Source organism: Carettochelys insculpta, chromosome 23, assembly GCF_033958435.1.
Source record: "Carettochelys insculpta isolate YL-2023 chromosome 23, ASM3395843v1, whole genome shotgun sequence".
Lineage (NCBI taxonomy): Eukaryota > Metazoa > Chordata > Testudines > Carettochelyidae > Carettochelys > Carettochelys insculpta.
This window is the reverse complement of record NC_134159.1, coordinates 3,842,086-3,860,605: the sequence shown is the minus strand read 5'-3', so window position 1 is coordinate 3,860,605 and position 18,520 is coordinate 3,842,086.

Below are 18,520 nucleotides of genomic sequence, written 5' to 3'. Positions count from 1 at the left end.
TAATTTACTCAAATCCACAATGAATCAGTAGGAGACCTTGGATGTGAACTTGGGTATCCCAGCTCTGGGCAAAAGAACTGGAAACATTGCCTGTCAAGAGGCACATTGACCTCAGTAGAATCAATGCACGTCACCAAAAAGCCAGTTAAAATCTGTGTGTTGAAATCATTGAGAACCTGTGAGCCTTTGGGCCCCAGGCCCAGAGAGATAAGGTAGAAGACTGCCCAGCAAGTACCCCAGTCTACGTAACTGAAGGCTTTACATGTCAATAGCAGTTATGGCTAGTTCCTGCACAGTATGTTGCTTGGGATTGTGATTTCATTTCCTGCATATGGCACCTTTCAATTTCTGAGAGACTTGATTCCTTATTTCCAGTTGAACTAAAGGCCCATGGTACACTCAGAAGCAGTTGGAAGAAGCTTTCTGCAGGATGTGGTGGATCCTCCACTGCTTTACACTGAGAACCGTTGGTTTTCCTTAAAATGGTCCCTGGTTTCTGGGTTTGAGTCAGTAATCAAAGGCGGCCAGGGGTGTGTCCTCCAGCCTGTGTGATGCAGGAGGTCAGATTAGATGGCCATAATGGTCCTTTTGTGTCATCAGAGTTCTTCATGGCAAACGTAACAGACCCAATCTCCAGCATTAGGTTCTTAAATTCAATTAGTAGATTCTCTTCTTTCCTTATAATATAAACTTGCAACACTAACTATGCCCAGCTGGCCCTCTTGGGGCTCAGATCAGCAACCTAGCTGCAGTGGAGTCAGCAGTCCCATCTACAGAATCTTAGAGCCCCTGTGTGGTAACATGAGGTGGTACTGGCGGGGATCCAAGGTTTCACTGTGTCCAGAAGCCTTAATAAAGACACCTTTTCCAAGTCTCGTCCCTTCTCTGAAATGAGGGCCACTAACCCCAAGACACAGCTGTTTCAGTCCCTATCCCAGGAATGGGGCTTATGTTCCGGCTCCCACAATAGCATAAAACTGGAAGAAAGTATCACTGGAATGTTAATTATTCAAATCCGCTTTGCACAATGGAAGAAAATTCCCCAGCCTGGAGCCCTTCTCTGTGTTCAATGTGTCAGCTGAAACAGGCGCTCCTCTGCTCCTCTGCCCACCTCGTATAATTAATCAGAAAGTCCCTGGAGCAAGGCGTGCCAATGCTGTCCATGTCAGAGGGTTATTTATCACTCTTCCAGACAGAGCTGTGGCTAGCCTGCTTTGTTAGGGTTTTAGCTTATTGACCTCCTTTGTCTTCAGCTAGGAAAAGAAAGGGGCAGCAAAGAAATGCATTGTCTCTCACGCTAAGCTTCACAGCCCTGAGCTTCAGACAGAGCTGGAGAGCTGACAGCAGGGAGCAGGGGCTGAGTGCAAGTTTCCAGAGGAAACTAACCAGGCCCAAAAATATGGGGCAACGGAAGAGCAGGAAGTAGGCAACTGTGGCAGCTGCCCGCAAGCCAGGCCTTATAAATTGCCACTGGAGTCCCTGGCTGTCTCTAGTTCCACCCCTTCCTCCGGAAGGCCCCACCCCTTCCGGGAGTGCCAGACCCCTCCCCTTGCTCCAAGCCCGACATTTCTATTTGGCCCCCTTGAAATAAGCAAGACAAGGCAGCGTGGGCATCAGCACAGGGTAGCAACGCAAATATGTACCCAGGATTGTGGTGGGCTTGTGCAGCCCCTGCTGACGCACTGTCAGTACAGCTATACTGCTGCTTTTAGCCAGGCTAACTAGACTGAAGCCATCGCAGGGCCTGGGCTGTACTCACAGGTCCGATTGCCATGTGGCTGTATCCTGAGTAGTGGGGCCGACAGCTGTTATGGACCCCGTGGCAAGTGGGGAGGAGGGCCTGGCTCCATGCCTTGGAAGGGGCAAGGCCATGGCCAGAAGGGGCAGGACCTGGGACATTCAGCCTACAACTGTGTGGACTGTAGCACTGTCCCCTCACCGCTCCCCCCCAGCCGCGAGCAGCGGCATACCGGCACTGCTGCAGCCCTCCAGCAGGGCCCAGCGCTCCAGCCGCCAATGCTGCTAAACTTCCCCCTTTGCCCCCCCAGCCCATCAGCGGGTCTGACCCTGAGTGTATGCACCAGTGGAACAAGATGGAGTTCGAAGCTGATTTAGTTCACTCAGTGCAATTCCCATCTCTCCCCCAGTGTGGACATGCCTTGGATGGGTCCGCACGCAGATTTGTACCGGAAAAACATTTTTGCTAGGTGTGCTTTCCTTTTTTTCAGGAAAACACCATCATGCTACAGATACAACCTGTAGCGCAGACACAGCTAAGCCTCATGCTTATTCCCCTTCTCTCACAGGAGAGGCTAGACTAGTGTAAGCACATTTAGATTGGAAGAACAGTAGCCACACAAGGGGCCTTTGTACCTCATTAACTACATGTGGTGATAAAGGTTCAGTTAATGCAGTACAACTTTTGTGTAGACAAGCCCTTAACATGATTTATCTTAACTGACAACAAACCAACTTAACTTACATTGGTTGAAGATGCTGGTAAACTGATTCAATATCGTCCACACACACAATTGCACTGGTTTCACTAATCTGGTTTAAAAAACCTCACTTTTAATTAAACCAGTGTAACTTTGCATGTAAGCCTCAGTTTCTCCATCCATACAGTGGGGTGAATAAGCCTTAGCATCTTTCTCAGAGTTTGCTGAGGTGAAAGATACTGGCGAGAGTCCCCTGCTCACCTGGCCCTTCAGCCTGGGTCTCTCAGGTCCTCACACTCCCAGATAACCTTTTCCACCAGGCTTTGAAAACTTCTGACCTAGAGGCACTATTGGAAGACTATGGTGCTCCTAGAATTGGATGCCACATGGAAGCCAGAGAGAAGTGGTCAGCTGCGCTCTTCATTGAGCTGGTGGTATCAGTTCTGGCATAGAGCAGGTATCTGCACAGACAAATTAGCAGTGCCTAGATGGGGCAAAATACGCCTCTGGGCATGTCTGCAGAAACTGAAGAAAGGGCAGGGTGCCCCTAGAGAGATGCTGGGAGCTCCAGCAGTCAGCTCAAACAACTCCTATGGATGTCCTAGCCATGCCCAGGGACAGGACAGAACATAGAATCACAGAATACTAGAACTGGAAGGGACCTCAAGAGGTCATTAAGTCCAGTCTCCTGCTCTCATGGCAGGGTCAAGCATCAGCTAGACCATCCCTGTTAGATAGTGATCTAGCCTATTCTTAAATATCTCCAGTGACTGTGATTCTACAACCACCCCAGGCAAATTTTTCCTAACATCTAACCTAAACCTCCCTTGCTGCAATTTAAGCCCATTACCTCTTGTCCTATCATAACAGACTAAGGAGAATATTTTTCTCCCTCTTCCTGTGGCTGTGTTACAGCTGGAGATAGGACAGGTTTCCCCTGCAGGTGTACAGGTAGCAGCCAGCCAGGCTGTAGGGCAGGACACAAATATCTGCAGTTCTTTATCACCCAGCAAGGTAAGTATCAGGCAATCTGGAGAGCTGGTGCCAGGTAACAACCAGGGATTGTCTAGCAGAGATGCTGATCAAGATCATGGACATTATGTTCAAGTAGCTGTTGTGCTTGCAGACTTCGGAAAGAAGGTGGAAGTAGTCCCACCATCTGCCAGAGCGAGGGTGTGTGACTGCGATCACATCACATGCTGCTCTCTGCATGGCTGGCTGGCTCCAGCATGCCCAAGTTTCAGTGAAGATGGGAGGATTCCCCCATTCTGCGCATTTTCACAGATGCAGCTGGACCTCTCGTGCAAGGATCAATGTGCTTAATTTGTAGAGCAGGAGGGGATGCAGGTGCAAAGTCTTGGCAGTCACTCAATAACGAGCACGACATCTTCATGTCACCCTCCAGTGTGTGAGTCCATTGGTGGCTGATCAGCCCAGTTCTGGAGTTGGAGGTCTTGCGTCAAGAACAGAAGGGGCAGGTGTTGGTCACTGTTGGAGGGGTGCGAGGCAGTTTTTGCTGCTCTTTCTCCCGCTTCTCTCCTCTTCTGTGCTATGGTAGGAGCTCTCAAATTGTGCCACCCCTTCATGGATTACAGCTTTCCACCAGGGATGCTCCTGGGCAAGGTTATCTCAAGCGTCAGCCCCGATGCTGCACTTTTTCATGTGTGACTTCAGCACATCGCTATATTGCTTCCTCTGGCCCCCAGCACTCCTCTGTCCTTCCTTCAACTCCAAAAGCAGAATCTGTTTTGGGAGGTGCTGATCAGACCTCCAAACCACAGGACCAGTCCAACACAGTTGCTGAAGTCTGATAATGGCTTCAGTGCTGGTCATGTTCAACTCTTCCAGGACGCTAGTGTTTGTGCACTTGTCCTACCAAGAGATATGTAGGGTTCTTCTGAGGCCTTCAAATTATGCTCTTATGTTGTCCAGGTTTCACATACATCCAGTAGCGTTGGAACAACCACTACATGATATACAAGGAACTCTGTCTTGGCATAGATGTCCTGCTTCTCGAAGACCCTTTGTCTCAGGCGGGCGAAAGCAGAGCTTGCAGTGCTCAGGCAATGCTGGATTTCTGCGTCAATGTTGACTTTAGTGGAAAGATAACTTCCAAAGTATGGGAAATGCTCCACATTTTCCGACAGTGGCAATAGCTGCAGCTCCAGGCCCCTTTGAAATGCCAGGCTTAAGGGCTACTTCCCCTTTTGCCCTCTCTGTCAATGGGCCTGTGTAGAATAGACAAAATCCAGCATAGCTGTCTGACAGCTGCTTAGTTCAGCCCAAGCCCCCGTCCTGCTCTCCCATGTACACTGCCACAGCCTCCTCTTGGCAGAAACCCCTCCCTCAGGCCTTTTCTACTTTATGTTTAGCTGCTTCCATTCCACACTGCTGCTGATTTAGAGGCCCTGTTAGAATCCATGTGCTCGAGGTTCCTCTCCTGTGCTGAGGCAGTAGAAGGAGTCCCTGCTATTTCTCCTTCTCATTTAATCAATTTAATTAATTGTTAAGGTCCTGGAGAATGTCAGTGACTGTCTGGTGCTGTGTCTGGTGCAGACTGTTACACAGGGAGTTCCAGCAACTACCTCCACTGTGTGGCACCTGACTCCAGGATGACCACAATCTTTCCAGCATTGCCTGTGGCTCAGAGGTTTCAAAGGGGGGAGCATGGTGTTAGTTTGCATCCTAACAAAACAAAACAGCTGTCATGTAGCACTTTAAAGGCTAGCTAAATAATTTATTAGGTGATGAGCTTTCAAGTGGCAGACCCACTTCTTCAGATCTGGAGACAGCACACTACTGGAAATGGTGTTTTAATAGATTAAAACAACGATTCTTGCCCCTATTGGTGTGAAGGCTTTTGTCTGGTGGCTGTGATTTTGCACATCAGCATCAGCTGCATTTGTATGCAGAGCCAGTGGGGCAGCTAAGACAGGGGAATGAAAGGAGTAGAAACAATGCCTCAGTCCAAACAGACTCCAAACAACAAAGCTGGGCTGGCACTTGCCTTTTGCAGTAGTAAAAATTTGTTAAAATCGTTGGCTGTCAAACACAAGTCCAGAAGGTGAATCTGTTTTTCTCTTTCTATTTATTTACAAAGTTCTAACAGGTTTACAAAGCACTAGCGACAAGGATACACATCACAACAACAAGCTTGGGTTCAGAGACATTACAGTACTATTGTCATCAGATCTAAAGCACTAACTGCTTTGACAGCAGGAACAGGGAACAAAGGTTTGAAGTGCTGATTGTGTAGGACTCAGTAGAACTATCTTAGCAGATGGGCTGGCTGCTGCTTGGTAGAGCTCTAGCTTCTAGACTTCACGAAGGCCAGGTCTACACTATACACTTACATCAGGGATGTGAGCAATAGTTATACTGATTTAACCCCGGGTGAAGACAGTGCTTGTTTGATATAGGTTTGGCCTGGTATGCTGTGCATGCAAGTACAACCCACTGAGGTATCATAGACATAGACACCACCTGGGGATGTAGAGTCCTAATATTCAGAGGCCACAAAACAAAGTTTAGAAAACAAAAATCCCAGCCCCACCACTTCTTCCTGCCCTCCAGAAAAATAAAAACAAGTAATTTTCCCAAACTTAAGACTCATCTTGTATCAAAAACCTTGCCCCTAGCCTCTGAGGCTGGTTTTTACACACACACACACACACGTATTTTCCTAAGCTTCGCCTGCTTCCAAGCTCTACTTACCTCTCAAGTTGTACCTGCACTCCACGCCAAAATTAGCCTGCATGGATCTTTTCAGTAAGATTGTTCTTCTCCATCCTTTAATCGGCAGCCAAAACCATAAATGTTAATGGCTATATGGTTGTCATTTAGGAGTCGGGGTTAACATCCAATCTAGGTGAATTGAAGCACCCGTTTGAGCTGTTACTTCAGGTCTTCTGCAGATTCAGGCTGATAGCCCTATGTTAGCTGGCACCACAGGAGCTTCATATTATTATTTTTTTAAATGAAAGCTTTAAATTAGAGCCCAATGTGGCAGGCGACATGGGAAAGCCCTCACTCACCAAGGTATCAGATTTGGGCTCTGTGCATGAACCCAAGGCTCAGGAGGGCTACAGCTACACTGCAGCCCTGTTTTGAAATAAGATATTATTTTGATAATAAGATAATATCTTATTTTGAAATAACACAACCACGCACAAAATATATTTTGAAATAGTACCCAGCTATTTCGAAACGGCATTTCCAGACACATAGCACTATTTCAACATAGTGCCCATTGTATGCCATTATGGCTTATTTGGAAATAGAACTATTCCACATCTTTGATTGTATCTACGTTACAAGATAAATTCAATTTTTAATGAATTCTATTTTTAACCTCGTTCTTATGAATTCAAATTTAAGTGTCCACAAACCTTCTTGAAATTTGACCCACCTTTTTTCTGAGTCGAGTTTCACGTCCCCATTGCCCTAGGCAAGTTTGACAGTGTGAGCAGTGCATTGTGGGTACCTATTCCACAGTGTCTTAGTCCCGGTTGCTTGTGGGTGTTTCACGTTAGAATCCCAGAATGCAAAGAACTGTCCCAGAGTTCAGAGCACCCAGTACCAGAATTCAGACCTACCCCAAACTCACTCAGGTTCCCTATGCCACGCATCCTCTGTCGATGTAGGCGTAGTGCCAGGCAGTTGTGCTATCAGCTCTGTCCACCCCCACCCGGTTCCGTCAGCCACGCCTCTGGACCTTTATTTTAGCAGGTCTGGGCACTGCAGAATTCAAATTCTAATTCTAATTCAATCAAAAATTCGCAGGCTTCCTGTGACCTTCTTCCCGCGCACCCAGATGGAGAGCAGAGGAGAAGGAAGTGGCATACACAGACGGTCACTGCATAGATTTGTGGGATACATACGGGACACTTCTGGAGGCTAATAAATTTGAATTAAAGACATGATGCTTCCACACTAGCCTTTATTTGAAATTTTAAGTTTGAAATCGACTATACCCATCCAGTAATATCAACATTTTGTTATCGATACTAGGGCTCACTGATTTGAGTTAATGGTATTTACGGTGAAAGCAGTGATATTTTAAAATCGAGCTAACTACTTTAAATTTGATTTCATCTCATAGTGTAGACGCAGCCTTAGTAGCACCTATTTCAAAATAGCAATTTCAAAAACACACATTATTCCTTCTGCACAGAGGGTTACCAATTTTGAAATAATGCACCCTCTATTTTGATTTTCTTTCAAAATAGTGTGTGTGTAGTCTAGATGCTAGCAGAGTTATTTCAAAATAACAGCTGACGAAATGGGTCTTTCCCCATGAAAGCTTATGCTCCAATAAATCTGTTCGTCTATAAGGTGCCACAGGGCTTCTCATAGTTTTTGCGGACACAGACTAAGGCTGTGTCTATACGTGCCCCAAACTTCGAAATGGCCATGCAAATGGCCATTTCGAAGTTTACTAATGAAGCGCTGAAATGCATATTCAGCGCTTCATTAGCATGCGGGCGGCAGCCGCGCTTCGAAATTGATGCGCCTTGCCGCCGTGCGGGGCGTCCAGACGGGGCTCCTTTTCGAAAGGACGCCGCCTACTTCGAAGTCCCCTTATTCCAATGAGCTCATGGGAATAAGGGGACTTCGAAGTAGGCGGCATCCTTTCGAAAAGGAGCCCCGTCTGGACGCGCCGCACGGCAGCAAGGAGTGTCAATTTCGAAGCGCGGCTGCCGCCCGCATGCTAATGAAGCGCTGAATATGCATTTCAGCACTTCATTAGTAAACTTCGAAATGGCCATTTGCATGGCCATTTCGAAGTTTGGGGCACGTGTAGACATAGCCTAACACTACTACTTTTTGATAGCTGTTATTTTGAACTAACTCTGTTGTGTAGCTGTAGCCAAACTGACGCATTATTAATCATTTGTGTCTTAAGGTGCAATTTTGGGGCCTGATTCCTCTCATCTACCTATGTGTCAGTCAGGAATAAATCAACAGAGTTACATCAATTTAAATCTGCTGTAAACAGGAGGACAAAGGTGTTCCAATGCCTTAAGTTTCAGTGGGTTGAGCATTGGCCTGCTAAACCCAGGGTTGTGAGCTCAGTCCTTGAGGGGGCCTTTTAAGTGTCTGGGGCAAGTAGATTAAAAAAAAATCTGTCAGGGATGGTGCTTGGTCCTGCTGTGAGGAAAGGGGACTGTACTCGATGACCTCCTGAGGTCCCTTCCAGTTCTATGTGATGTATACCCCAGTAATCTCATTTGCAGACACATTGCCTGGGTCTTCTAAACTAGAAGGGGCTGGCTGGAAAGTCCCATTTGGGAATGGCAGGAATACCTCATAGAACACTAGAACTGGAAGGAACCTTGAGAGGTCAAATCCAGTCCCCTGCATTCCTGGCATGATGAAGCACCATCTAGATCAGGGGTGGACAATAATTTTTACAGGGGGCCATGCCAAGATTTTGGTAAGTGATCAGGGATTGCACTTTTCTGTGGAGAGGATGTGGCATTTGGGATGGAGGTTGGGTGGCATCTGGAAGCTATCTCAGGCCTCTCAGCTACCCAGTCCTCTCTGCCTCATTTTCCTTCTCTTGGCTGCCTTGCTCCCAAAAGAACCTGTTTCCAGGCTGATGACACAGTCCCGTTGCTCCTCAGGAAAGCAGCTCTGTCACTTCAGTCTGGCTAATGTGCATCCCTCTTTAGGTTGATTAGAGCTGTCAGAGCTTAAGTCATGAAAGGCACAGAATGTACTGTACAAGGACTTTCAAACCAGCTGTAAAGAAAAAACAAACCCAGTTTAACCATTGAGAGTCTAGGTTGTAAATCTCAACTCTCCTGTGCTCAAATATTTGGCACTGCCTTTTAAACTGCATGCAGGGAATCGTGTCCACCACGTGACTGAGGCAGAAGGAGCTGCTCAGTGAAGTAATTATCAGGCAAACTGAGCCCTTACAAAGGTTCAGATGGGTTTGGCCACCATAAGTATCTGCAGATTATTTGGAAGGGCTATTTTGAGCCTCTGGGGTCCCCAGGAGCTATTGACTTTATCCATTTTTCAGGGTATGTGATCAGTCCTCTATAGCACATGGTATTGTTTCTGTTCCCTGATGGGGTGAGCTAAATGCGATAAACTGAAGAAGAGGGAATGACAAGAAGGTGATTAATAGACAGTAAATTATTATTATGTGTGCACAGTATGGTAGGACCCAAGGGCTCCCACCACCAGGGTAGGGGCCCCAATGCACTAGGTGCTTTTTAGACACATGGGAAGACAGAGAGGGAGAGATTTGTGCAATGAGAAGCCATAACTCCCTAACGTTCATGTCAATGGGCACCTGTCCAGGACAACCTTCCCATCCAGCCGACAGAGTGCACTTACGCTGGAAACTGAGTCCCAGAGACAGGCCCTTCCTTCCAGGCATAGTGGGGTAGGGGCGAAACTAAGGAGTTCAGAGCACAGCTGCTCCTCCCCTGCTCAAAGCAGAGGGGAGATATCTCTGTCCCATCTCCTGGGCTTTAACCAGAACTGGGGGATGGGGGAAGGGTGGGCTGGGTGATGTACAACATTTCCTCTACTCTTTTGCATCCATGTATAGATTTCTTCCATCCATATGCAGAATAAATTTTTACCTGCACTGAGGCACTGTGAACATGCAGCACAACAGAAACACAAATCTTTGCTGTGGGTACTCTGCTAATCAGCTGGGCAGCATTTAAATCTCTCCTGAGCAACCGCACAAGCGCACAGCTTCCAGGAAGAAGCTCTCTGTGATGGATCCCCCAGCACAGAAAGCAAGCAAGGAGGGCAGCCTGCAGTGTCTTGAGGGCTGGGTGCTGGAGCTGTTCTTTTAAGACCCAGATCTTCCCTTTTCTGTTCGGAGATCAGCAGCGGGATAACAACAGCAGTCAGTGGGATGAGAGAAACATGGGTCTTGAATGATGTAGGGCAAAAGGAGTTGTCATCAAAGCAGATGTCTAAAAATAGTCCCCCCCCATGCACCTCTTGCTTCATATGATGCAGCATCAATGGCATAAATGATTAGTGAGCAATGAGGGCTCCTGGGGCATTGCCTGGCCCCAGAACAGCTGGGTGAGTGACAGTCAGGGCAGCAGAGGATGCTGTGAGTGGGGGCTGGGGAAGAGGCCAGGCTGAAGGTCCATTGAAGCAGTAGGGATCAGCGAAGAAAGTTAGCAGCAAGAGAAGGTCCTGATGCAGAAAGGAACTAGGAATGGCCCATCCAGATTTAACAGACATCCCAAGGAGTCTGCACAGAGGCAGGCAAAGGAGTTTATGTGAAAGCTGGAGCCATGTGCCCAATGCCAATTGCACGGCAAAGTGCTTGCAGGGAACTGGGGAGGGAAGTGCAAGGTCTGTACTGGTGCACTGCACCTCTGCATGCAGGGAAACCTTCCAGCCTGCTGCCTCAGGGGCAGCTAGGAGGCAGCTGCCACCGTTTGTCTCTCTTCTGCTTCAGAATGTTAGCGACAGCGTCCGTCACGCCGCGAGCCTGCAATGTGGGATCTGCTCAAGTGGTGGCTGTGGATTTGCAATCCCACTCGTAGGGTCTGATCTCATAGTTACAGTTTGCTTTTGATTTCACACCAAGGAAAACAATAATCAGCACCACTTTACTGCCAGTTCGCCTGGGCCAAGGTGTTTGCCTGACTCCAGAGTGCTCTGCTGTTTTTCCCTTTATGTTATCCCAGTGATAACCCAGCTATGAGGACTTAAGTGCTGCCTTGAAGAAAAAGGCCCTGTCCTCACCTCACCTATTTCTTCCGGCTCAGTGCCCACAGCAAAACACTGCTCCTCGCTCATCCCGCAGCCCCTCGCTGAGTAAATGTCAGAGCAGGAGGCTGATGTTGGCGGAGTGGAATTGCCTAGGGCACCTGGCACTGCAGGCTGGAGAGTGGCAGTGATGGCATTTCTATTCCAGGACATGTTGCTGTACTTGAGCTACATAGGGAGCCAGGGCTGTAACCTCTGGGAGGAAGAAATGCAGCCATGCAGAGAAATGATCATTCGAAAAGACGTAGACACAGTGAGATGCTACATGGGACTTCTAATTTTCTTCCTCGCCGGAGAAAGATTGTCAAAGAGTTTCAGTCCACCCTGCAACCTAGTTTATGCAGTTGTTACCAGCTGGCTGGGACTGTTCTCTCGCTTGTCTGACACCCACCTTTCTGTACTCTGTCCCAGAGGAGTGAGCCCCCAAAACGTTCTCTGCAAGGCCCTGTAATGGGTTGCTCTAGTGGTGCAGACCCAGCAATTCAGCCAGCCAATGGATCACAATATAGGCCTCTTCTTCTCAGGGAAGTGTTTTCAATATAAGCTAAGCTGTGAGTTTCTACTGGATATAGGTAGACAGTATAATCCATTCATATTACAGCGTGCGGTAAGCATTATAAAAGTGCTTCGAACACTGGACTGGGATTCAGGAGACCTGCATTCTGTTCCTGACTCTGCTACTGGGCAAGTCACGTCCCTGCTCAGTGCCTCAGTTTCTCCATCTGTAAAATGGAGATAAAAGGTACTGATCTCCTTTACAGGGCATTTTCAATCTACTGATGGCACATGCTATGTAAGTGTTACTGTTACTACTATTCTTTGCTATGTTCCTCAGGAAGGATGCTAAGCCACACAGACAAACAAAAATTCTGCTCTAATACTGGAGTAAAAGTATCCACACAGGGCATATACCAATCAAAATATTTTACTTTGATGGCTGAAACTTTTCCATGTAGACAAGCCCTGAATCACAAAATGTGGATGAAAACTGCAGATGAGGATGCAGCGAGATTTTAGAAACATTAATAAATGAAATTCTGTCGTGCATGACTCCAAATAACAGTGTTGTAAGATCCACTGTCTTTCCATCTCATTCTGTTAAATTATGTGTTCACCTAGCAGATGGCTATTAATTTCCTGGGAGGAATAGGAGATACAGCAACTGCCAGGGTTTCTGATGTTATTTGTCAGCCCTTTTTAATGAAAGAGCTGTGAGATTCCCTGGTGGACTTGCACCTGTTCTAGTGAGGAAAGTCTGAGTCTTAATTTCAAATATTTATCTCCCTATTCTGCAATCTGGGACCCAGAACGCTTGTTTCAGTCCCCCAAGTCAGTGCCCAGATGCACAGCTGGCTGCCCTAATTTATACACCCTACGTGAAGGGAGCCCTGCAGTTGGTGATGGGCTGGAATGATTTGTACAAGCTGGGGTGCTGAAAGCCACTGAACCAAACTGTAATCCCTGTATGTGATGGAAACTCTTCAAGCCAAGGGATGTCGCAGCCCCCCGCTCCCCCGAGCACCTCTAATTCCAGTACCTGTGATGGGAAACAGCATAGATATCCTGTATGCAGCAGGGAGCGATGGATCACTCAATGGCTGTGCAGATTTCAGATTGCTAGTGGCATCCCAGTTCCCAGGGCGATGGTGACATCAACACAAAATAGGGGGTGATGCTGTTGTGTGGTTACAGTTGGAGCTGAAGTCAGGATTGGTGCAGAATGTTTGCAAAGTTCTCGCAGCTGGTAAAGCAGTAAGTGGTGTGATGGGTCTGGGCTCTGACCCTGTTAGGTGGTTCAAGTGGCTGCGTGCACATTGGGGTATACTCCATTGGAAGTAGGGGGTGGGCACGGGGATATGGCATTTGCCAACTGGAAAAGCAGGCATGGGAGGAGCAAATATGATTTCCCAACCTCTCCAAAGGTTTTACAGCAAATGGTGAGTTCACGCTGACAGCACCAAGCAGGCTTGTGCGTGTGGTGTTTCCCAAGCCAAGTGGGAGTTGCTCCAACCTGGATTTATTTCTCCACAGTCCTAGCTGGCAGGACTTGTGGGAGCCATGGCAGCAGTAGATAGTAGAGGCATGGGGGTGCATGGGTAACCCTGCTCAGCTGCCCCTTTCTTCACTCAGAAGCTGCGTCTACACGTGCACGCTACTTCGAAGTAGCGGCAGTAACTTCGAAATAGCGCCCGTCACGTCTACACGTGTTGGGCGCTATTTCGAAGTTGAAATCGACGTTAGGCGGCGAGACGTCGAAGTCGCTAACCCCATGAGGGGATGGGAATAGTGCCCTACTTCGACGTTCAACATCGAAGTAGGGACGTGTAGACGATCCGCGTCCCGCAACATCGAAATAGCGGGGTCCTCCATGGCGGCCATCAGCTGGGGGGTTGAGAGATACTCTCTCTCCAGCCCTTGCGGGGCTCTGTGGTCACCGTGGGCAGCAGCCCTTAGCCCAGGGCTTCTGGCTGCTGCTGCTGCAGCTGGGGGTCCGTGCTGCATATACAGGGTCTGCAACTAGTTGTTGGCTCTGTGTATCTTGCACTGTTTAATGAAAGTGTGTCTGGGAGGGGCCCTTTAAGGGAGCGACTTGCTGTTGAGTCCGCCCCGTGACCCTGTCTGCAGCTGTGCCTGGCTCCCTTATTTCGATGTGTGCTACTTTGGCGTGTAGACGTTCCCTCGCTGTGCCTATTTCGATGTTGGGCTGAGCAACGTCGAAGTTGAACATCGACGTTGCCAGCCCTGGAGGACGTGTAGACGTTATTCGTCGAAATAGACTATTTCGATGTCGCAACATCGAAATAAGCTATTTCGAAGTTGGGTGCACGTGTAGACGTAGCCAGAGTCTCAAGGTGTCATTCCCAACATGGGCCACTACAGCTGTGGTCAGTCTGGCATCCTAAACCAGAAGTGTAGCCATGATGTTACAAGCAGTGGGACATGTCAGCTGCTCAGGGTGTGATCCCACCTGAGATCCTAGGTATGCACTTGGGGTGACTAGCCCCTCCCACTGCTCATGTTGCCATGGTCTCTATTTTTAGCATTCTGTCCCACTCAGAGCTGGCATGGGTAGGTCTCCTCCAGTTGGAAATCCACCTCCCGCTCAAAGCATAGACGTGTTCTAAGGGGGTTTGCAGAGAGTCAGTCCTAGCACCCGACTGAGCTGCCAGTAAATAACATGGGTCCTGGGTGGGAGGCAGTCAGGGTGCTCCTCAGCACTCCATAGGGGATGGAGAACACACCTGAGATAGATGTACCCCAATAGTGCCCCTGTAAAAGACCCACTTGGAGATACAGGCTGGAGTCATTCCTGGGCAGAGAGGGAGTGTGACCAGAACAAGGACGGGGAAAAGATTGAAGGCTGCTTTGTGCTGGGAGACAGCCCATCCCCTCTCCAGCCTTGTCGCCCACGCACTGGCTGATTCTCCCACAATGCAGTGAGCTCCTGATGGAAAGTGAAGAGCCAAATCAACCTGCCTGTTTGCCAGCCTAGCCCTACATGGTTCTGGGAGAGGGGCTGTGGCAGTGACGGGGTTTCAAGCTACTTCACAAGTAGTTAAGAGTGGGCCTGAGGCTGTGACGCTTGAGGGGCAGCTGTGTGTAACCCAGCAGGCCTGGCTGTGTTGGAGCATTGTCAATGCCTTGCTGTCCCCAAGGGCAATAAGTATCAGAGAGGTGGCCATGTTAGTCTGTATCTTCGAGAACAACAAGAAGTCCTGTGGCACCTTATAGACTAACAGATATTTTGGAGCATAGGCTTTCGTGGGCAAAGACCCGCTTAGTGACTCTCACGCAAGCACATCCTCGACAGCGCTTGGATTAAAACAGGGTGAAGGGGACCCACCCCCACCCCTTCCCAGATCCCAGACCACAGTTGTTTATGTTGTGGGCATGGAAGAGGCATGCCCCACTTTGGTGGCTCGCAGCAGAAGGCCTCAGATGCCACCACCAGTCATTCCATAGGAGCCTGAGTTCCCTCTTCAGGCCATTCTCCCTTCTCCCCTGCAGTGGTTGGCACAGAAGCTGCAAATTTGGAAGCCAGAGAGAGGTCCCTCCAGGGCAGGCGTCTGCCCTGGAAACAGAGAGTCCTGGGAATGCCAGATGGAGGAAGTGCCATCGGGGAGGAGATCTCTGTTGCCATCTGTTGGTGAGCAAAGGGAAACAACCGAGTGGGCCAGGCCACCTTTGAAGTTTTGGTAACAAAATTTATTCTGCACATGGATTGAAAAAATTAGAGGGACCCTTGCCAGACAGCCCTGTTTTTCTGTGGGTTGTCCCTGTTGGTAGTGAAACAAAGCTGGACACGCCATTTTGCAGAGTGTGCCCCTGCTCCTGCTGGCATGATTTCACATCCACTGTGGGGGTCACGCGGTGGGCTGGGAGTGTTCACAAAGTACTGAAAACAGCTACTCTGGGGATGCATCAGTGGCCACCCAAGTCCTCACTGCAATGCGGACAGGTCCCAGCCCTCTTGCAATGGAGCCCAGGTTCTAACTGTGACGTTGCACCCTCCTTATGGAAATATGTCTTTTGAATATGACATAACTCAAATATGCTTCATACAACACATTTAGTGGGACAGCTCATTGGAAAGTTTGTAATTCTGGATTGTATACGTTCTCTTTGTATGCAGTTACCATTGCTGTTTCTGAAATTAGGAATGCTGACTGGAGGTTTATCATCAACATGTTCATGTTGGGGAAAGCCTATTTCCAGCTTATCGGGAACAACAATGAAGAAGCTAGACACAAAGCTAATAGCCCTTTAGCAAGAGACATCTGAGGGAGGGAGAGCTGTCCTCCTGCAGAGGTGCTACCAAGACAAGCGTCCATGTCACCTGAGGATGGAATCCATCTTGACGTTTGTATTTTTCCACAGAAGTGGCAGGGAATTGAACAATGGCTTCCTGCCCTAGGGAAATTCTATAGAAGGCAAAGGAAGGAAGCAACGATGGTCTTCAGCTGGCTTCGCTGACTCCCTCCCCACCTCAAGAGGATACTTGAAAACTGCCAGAAACAAAAGGACTGAAAGGATCATTATGGAAGAGAACTGCTGGACCCAGGTCAGAAAGGACATCTCTGGCCTGAGCAGGGCTTTACCTGCAATAAGAACTAGGTGAGAAATTACGATTTGTAACCAGTTCCCTGGATGTATTAGGCTTAGCTGGCGTGTTTTGTTTTATTTTGCTTAGCAACTTACTTGAGTGGTCTGTTAATACTTGCAACCATTCAACTCTTACTTTTTATGCTTAATGTAATCACTTTTGTTTATTAATAAACCCAGTGTAAATAACTGTTTCCTGAGAGGGAGAACAAGTGAGAATCAATGTCATCGATAAAAAGGGGAGAACAAATTATGAGCTTGCTTTGGATAAACTTTATATGGCGTAATACAGATTGTCTGGGGTTCTGGCCCCATTGAGGCTGTGCCCTTGGGTGCTGTGTTAAGACCCTTTGACTGAGCCTTCCCAAATGGTTAAGATGCAAGCTGTGGAAGTATAACATTGTATAAGTATAACGTTGTATAAGGGGACATGCTGGATACATTGTATATGAGAGGGCATGCCAAAACGTGTTACAAAGTATCTGAGGGAGCACACGAAGGGACAGTTAAGCTTTTGAATGGAGAAGCAATTAAGATGGAGCCAGCGCGTCTAAGAAGCAGGCATCAGCATGGAAGGTGTGAAGGGCAATTAGTTAAGTTAACTGGAAGCTGTTAAAGGAGATTAAGGGTGGCAGGTAATTGAAGATACATGACTGGTCTCAGGGATCTCGAAGGGTGGTGACTAAACTCTTTTTCTTCTTTTGTCTGTAACTTGTCTGTAACTTGTTCTCCAAAAAACTGTATAAATTAAGAGACACAAGCCCCACTCGGGGGGCTCACTTCTAAATGTATTAGCAGAGCGGCTTTGCTAATAAAACAGAGTGGTCTGATAAATTGTGAGTCTGAGTCTAACTTTGACAAAGCTAAACCTCCCCTTCGACTGAGCTTCTCTTGATGTCTGTGTTGCTTTGCTGTGGGCTGTGACCCTAACTCTGTGCTATTGCTGGGGGAGACCAGAGGTTTGGGCTCAGCAGGACAGGGTGGTGAGACACTCCAGAGAGCAGGTGTGCTCAGTGGTATTTTCAGCACATCAAGTGACAGTCTCAAGATACTAAATCAGTATCACTAACCCTGCCCCCTCAGCTGGGTCAGCTAGCTAGTCTGGGTTGAAAGAACTTCTAACCCCAAACAAAAGGATCTTCTGTGAGGACAATAGAAGAATTTGGGCCAAAACCCAGGTAAGAACCTCGTAAGAACCTGGGTTACTTGTGCAATGTTGATACACCCTAAGTCTGCATTTGTCTATTGTGTTCTTCCCATTTCCACCTTCCCAGGCCTCACTGACTTGTGGTGACACATCAGGGAGCGGGGGTTAGGTGGCACAGTCTGGCCCAGTGTGGGGGATGCACTGCGGAGTCATGTCCTGGGTGAAAAACTTTAATTGGATGAATCTGCTGAGGTATATTCAGCCATCTAGAGTCCTCCTGGGGCAACAGGGAAAGAGCTTTGATCCTGGTGAATTGGCCCAATTGACTCCATTGGGGAATAAATATCAAGGACAGCTGGTGCATGTTTGGTGATAGATCTTTCTGAGCTGGAGTCGCCAAGGGCCTGATCAAAAGACTGCCACTGATTTCTGTGGGCTTTGGATCAAGCTTCGTGTGATGTTCTGACACAAAGGTTCAAGGGTAAAAACCCTCCCTGCAGCAACTATAGTCCTTCAGTACCTAAGGCAGGTCTTCATAATGCCATCTGACAGGAAAGCGGACGCAACAGTGGTAATGAATTGTGGCCAAGTTCTGGACAGAGCCAGCTGATGGGGACAGCAAATCACTCAGCTAATATTGAAAAGGGAAGTGACTTTGAGCTTGTTTTGATACCAGGAACATTTTGTGCTCAGAGATGTGTCCTTCCCCCACATCTTGATCTGCTGAGTGGTTTTTATTGCACATTGATTTCCATCTCTCTGGTGGCTTTTAATGAAGTTAAAATTCATTCTATTAATCCTTTGCCTGAGATTTCTTCTGGGTTTTTGAAGTAACTTTCAGCCCCCACGTATTTTCACAATGATCGGGCTTAGCTATTGCCTAAACCTGTGGGGTTATTCTATTTCCATCAAAGGCAGAAATCTGTGTACCTGCCAGAATTTTGAGAGGCATATATACTCCTTGCACAAGAGAGCTTTTTAAATGACAACCTGAGGGTGATTTTAAGAAGGTCCCAGGAGAGCTACATTTGAAGGAGCTTCTGTTTCTTTTTCATCACAAGTTTATTTGCTC